Genomic DNA, 6000 nt, shown 5'->3' on the forward strand with positions numbered 1-6000 from the left:
TTTTGAAAATGGTGAAAGATTGATATAAACCATATATACAAATGTAGTAAAAAGTAACTCTAGTTTACTTATTGGCTTATTTTAAAGTATCACTTATATTTATTTATCAAAATAAGGATTAACAAATTTTCCATTTAATCGAAGTGTTTGTTTTGACTCAATTCATTTAGTATTATCATACCCCATGTGACGTAATTTTGCAAACCCCTCAAAAATATAAAAACTTTATGATATTGTTTATTATATACTTGAGGTTTATTATACCATGCTCTAATCTCTATATATCTTCCAAACTGGATTTAGACAATTTCGTAGTTGAGTTATTTAGAGTTTATATGTTCTTCGGATATTATTCTTTATCATTTTAATTATGATATCATTTCACAATTAAAATTAGATCAATATTATGTTATACGAAAGGCTAGTTAAAGTAGTTGTAAGGAAATCTCACTTTTGGTCAAGAGAACTGAATATGGGTTATATAAGTGGAAATACAAACCTCAATTCCATCTCAATTTAAAACCAAGAAAGAACGAACTTAGTTTTGATTATATATATATTTAATTAGTTTGTTTATCGTGCATTTGGTTAATGAACAAAGTAAAATAAAATAACAAAATTCCAAATCTTGAACTCTTGATATTTATATTTTCTTAAAAGAATGAAATTCTCGTTATGAGATACAAGTAAGTTTTTTTCCCATAGTTATATATAAACAAAGTTTTGGGTTTTAAAGGGAAGAGACAAATAGTTTGTGGATATATATATATATGAAACACATTTCTGGATTAAATTCGAACAATTCACGTTTAAGTCTGGTATATCATATATCCAACAAAAACATTATGTTGATTTACATTTTTGATGTTAAAAATGTTGAATCCATGCACATCAAATATGTAAAACCTATCGTACTACATAACTAACACAACTACAAGAAGTTCCATACATTGGCAGTAGTTTTTTTTTTTTTTTTGAACGCTTCTGATTAAAATATAGGTTGATATATTCCATAAACACTAAATTTTAAAAGAAAAAAAAATCTTTACTCCTAAGGGGTGGTGAATGTCATGGATCTTATAGAGGGAGATGGGAATGTCGTAAAGAAATTTTAAAAAATTAAAAATTTATATAACCAACAACCATATTTTATGGGTATGTGTGGGAAATGCCTTTGTGGATCAAGATTGACTAAATCAATTATAAATTTGACATATCTAATAGGATTTTATTTTATTTTTGTCATTTTATGTTTGATAAGTTAGAAAATTACTAACAACTAATTAAAAATTGTTGAAAACAATATTGCGTTAAAAGTGCCGAGATATTTTCCATATCAATAAGAGTCTAATAAGCATGACATCACAAAAGGAATTACGATCTTTTAACTCTTTCCATAAGTGATCTTGTTGGAAAATTCAAGATATATGATCACGTAAAGTGTATGACAAAAGAGAAATCTTCTGCTCTAGAAGCCATTTGCATTATATTGTTTATATTTAGAATAGGAATATCACAATTAGTACATAATCAACTTAGATAGTTTTCGAGCTCTTATCGGTTGAGATCTCATAAGACTTGTCCTTGTTGAATCCATATATTAAAATATAAATTACAAGTCTCGTACTTGTTGGCTTTCGGATCTTCTGGAATCCGGTTACATAATAGGTTGATCTTGGATATTGTTTTTGGGATCGTCCAAGAACCCTTCTATGCAATCAGGTACAAGGATATTTGGTTTATACATATTAATTGTGGAAGAGAAAGAGAGAAACTATATATACAATCTTATACAATGGCATCTCCTACTGACCCACGCTTGTGATTGTATTATGTTTTGTCCATACAGGTTTTCGAATGAAAAGTGATGTACCTAGTATGATCTACTTTTTTGATATCTACTACAAGGGTAGAAGTATGGGAGAAGAACCTCACTACGGATATTATTTTGACAAAATTGGATTATTATGAGGAGGCAAGAGAAATCTCACTACAGAATATAGAAGACTACCAAACAAGGCTGAGGCTAGAGTACGACAAGAAAGTCTGACCCAAAGAATTTTATTCTGGGCAGTTGGTCCTAAGAGAAGTCCCATAGTATGAGCATGACGGGACATTGGTTCTAGGAGGTAGGGACCTTTTCACTATCCGTTTGAAAATAGGAGAATGAGTTTACAAACTGCTAAGACCTAATAGTTTATGGGTGAAAACTATTTCTGTTGGTTTTGGTAATTTTGGGTGTGTGTGAATGAGAAATGAACCTAAACCCTAAACAAATGCACTGCACGGGAGTGCTTTCTGATTCGAGAGATCAATCTATACAATTCTGGCCTAAACCAAGAAATGGCCGTTCCAGACTTGCTTCGGTCACAAAATGGAGGAGATGGGGCTGATCTTAAGGAGGTAAGCGAAGAAGGTGTTGTGATTGTGAAGGTGTTGGATGTTTATGACTTGTATCAGAATGATGAACTGGCTTGCAATAATGTAAGCAATCATCTCTGGATGTTTTCTGGATACGGATGACAACACTTGATTTTCTGTGTTTTTTCGTGTTGTTTGGAAATAGGCGAAGGACCTATTTATACAAGTCATTCAGCGCAAACCCTCATCTCGTAGGAAGTGGAGGGAGTTGAGTGATGGAGTAGTGGGGTCGTGTAGGTGATTGCACGATCACGTATTAGCCCACTTCCCTCATCATCTTAACCGTCCATACCTTCTGACACGTTCTTATATATGGGCGCGTTGCACGCCGCACGCTGTAAACCGTCAAACCAATACCCCAGTAAGTATCCCCCAGTTTGTGACATGTTTGATGTCTCGAGTGAATGGGTCGAGTCGTGGGACCCGCAGGAAATAACACGTGATGCTATTAGGTTAAATAACTAAGTTATTTAAGAAATCGATATTCATGAAATATCGTGTATACTCGATGCATGCAATGCATCGAAAAAAATCAATATGTATGAAGCATCGTTGTTTTAAAGCTTAACCGAATGAGTCGCGGATTAAGTGTCTTAAAATATCATCACGCCCAACCATCTTCGAGTGACCGTTTGGAGGACGCATAGGTGAGCTATCCCCTGGTCGATCACTCCTTGTGGAAGAGTGGCGGACGGTGATCACCGAGGTACTTCATTGGTTACCTAGATTTTAACATAGGTCATCCGTCCAATCTAGTAAAGTAGGACGAACGAGATTGGTTTACGACACTTTTTTGCGACCGTTGATGGAATTTTAGGATTTTTAAGAGGTGCGCAAGCATCCCTCTTTGGCTTGATCGAATTCAAGCATGGACAATATTTTTGATGGGACCGACCGGGCATGCGTGTAGACGGCTTGCCTGTGTTTGGCGCTTTGTCTAATGAAGGCTTGATCTAGGCCACTCAATTTAACCGACAAAGATGAGTGGCCGTGATCGATTTGCTATACAAATCCATTGTCGCAAAGGATTTGGAAGTTGCGTGACATGCCACCTTTGGGCGCGCGTTTCAGGGCGCTGTGCCATGGTTGTCCCAGACCGGTCGGTCACACACATAGGTGGGCCCACGGTGATCACGTTGACACTCTTGGTACCTCTTAAGTCGATATATACACCTTCCGTTTAGGCTGGCGAAGATGGATGGACGTGATCGAACTACGACAGATATGCATCGCCGCAAACCCTAGTTAGGGTTTTAAAACAATCGTGCACGCATGACTTTGGCCAAACGGTTTGGCAAGCTATGCTTCTCCTTTGAGGAGACTGATCGTGTGGGGTCCACGTTGGGCTGACGGTGAACATATGTGCACCTCCCTGATGGTCCTAGGTGCGATTTAAGCCGTCCAAACATGCTGATTAAGTTGGATGATTGAGATCAATTTAAGACGCTAGTGGAATTTCCGTGACCATAGAGAAACCTCACGCCCATCATGTTTTGGGCAAACGTTCATGGTTCCATGACCATGTCGTGAGCAAGCCGATCAGGTAGGGACAGAATGGGCCCGCCAACGTGTGTATTAGCGCTTCACTGATCATTCACGGGATGATCTAAGCCTTCCGACCAGGCTGGTGAAGTTGGACGGTCGTGATGATTTTAAGACTGCCTTGAACAGTCTAAGCTCGTCGAGCTTCTTCCAAAGCAGCGCAACCACCCTATTTTAGGGCTGGTGTTTGACGTGCTTGTAGGAGTTCGTGTGATGTTCGACCGGCTAGGGCATAAGCGGGCCCGCCGGTGGTCATCACGATGATCGCCTACTCTTGCCAGGGTTTGGCTAGGCTTGTAAAAGTGCGCGGCCAACTTGTGTGGCCGTGATCGTTTCTGAGACTGATATGAACAATCCATATTTTCCTTAAGGAAATTAAATGCATTCGATCAAGCTAAAAGTGCATCGACTCGAAATTCTCTTTGTCAGAGAGTAGCCTGTACGGGTAATTCGTGCATGTCTCAAAATTGGCACTTGGAGATTCATGTTACTCTGCTGAGAGTGAACACTCAGTCGTCATGTCATGCTAATAATGAGAGCTTGGCTAGGAACAACACATGAAACACTAGGCTAATCATGCATTAATTGATAATACTATAAACTCACAAAATACTTGGGATTGTTGCTACATTCCCCATTCTGGGTGAATCTTGTGTATTTATCGAATTGCTTCAAATAAATAAAGCGAGAGGTTTTCTGCGCTCATCGCTTATCAAATGGCTTTGTCCTTTGCAGGATGTCATCATATCAAAATTGGCTTTAAAATTTTAGCCTTGAACTAAAATCCACCATCAACACTAAGTCCCCTGCCTAGCACGTAATAGTTATACTACTGCGGGGTAGGCATTAGATGGTGACAAATAAAAATAAATTCACGGGAAAGGTTTCAACGCGTGTTACCAGGATGGAGTCTGGCTCGTTCTTTGGGCGAGATGCGTTTCTTCTTATTGCACGCCAGCTTCCCTCAAATATTCGATAAACATCCACTGATCGTTATCCCGCATCTGTGGCCTTTGCATACGGCAAGTGGAGACTCCTTTTCTTCCTGGGATCTTGTTAACTTGTGAAATATAAAGAAAACCCTGAGTCTTCTCCCATCGCAGAATCGTTTCTTTCCTTATCCCAGGTGTTTCCCCACGTCAATCTTCTGATTGATCATTATTCTTTTTATGTTAATACAATCATAACCTTTTCCCGCAGAATCTCATGGAGGCTTATGGCAAGGACTACTCCGATACCTCTCCAGAAAGAAGCTTCGAAATCAATAAAGCTGAGGATGATGATGTGTTCGAGGAGGTGATGGCTAAAATTGAGGTTCCGCTTCGCGAGGCTGATCGTGTTATACGGGGAATGTCGATTCTGCATCTGCGCATTGCTCGAGAACGCACTCAAAATCTTTTGACTTCAATCAACATAGAGGAAAAATGGAGGCATGATGAGGCGTCGCAACCAATGGTAAGCACGAGAGCTGAGAGGTTTGCAGCGCGGCTAAAGAGGCGACGGATTGAACATGAACGGCCTCCGAGTGAAGATAAACGTGATTATGTGATTCATGATGGTGTGATAATCCTCGATTCCGATACTAATGAACCCGCGCGTCCAAAGATTGTCAGCACAATCTCCCGTGATGCGTTGGTATTTGAAGAAGATATGGAAGATGTTCCTACTGAGGGTGTTGAAGCGGAGAACGTCGCTGACTTCGAAAAAATATCCGAGAGGGAAGCTGAGGTAGATCCAAAGAAAGAAGAAGTTGCGGCCTATGACAACGACGTTGAAGCAGACTCCGGCGATGGTGAAGGCACAGTTGATCTCCTTGATGACTAAATCTCCATGTTCCTTTTTTTTTTAGACGGGTATTCTCTTATAATTTGTGAATACTTTCTCCTTGCACTCAGTGGCGGCTGAGTCTAAGGTCTTTTTTTTTTTAATTGTTTGTTTGAACAAGGGTTTTATATTGTTTTGAGATAAGTCTTCCAGCATGACCATATCAGAATCCTCTCAGGTAGTGATGCGCCTTCATGTGATCACACATTATTA

The sequence above is a fragment of the Papaver somniferum genome, chromosome 2, assembly GCF_003573695.1.
Source record: "Papaver somniferum cultivar HN1 chromosome 2, ASM357369v1, whole genome shotgun sequence".
NCBI lineage: Eukaryota > Viridiplantae > Streptophyta > Magnoliopsida > Ranunculales > Papaveraceae > Papaver > Papaver somniferum.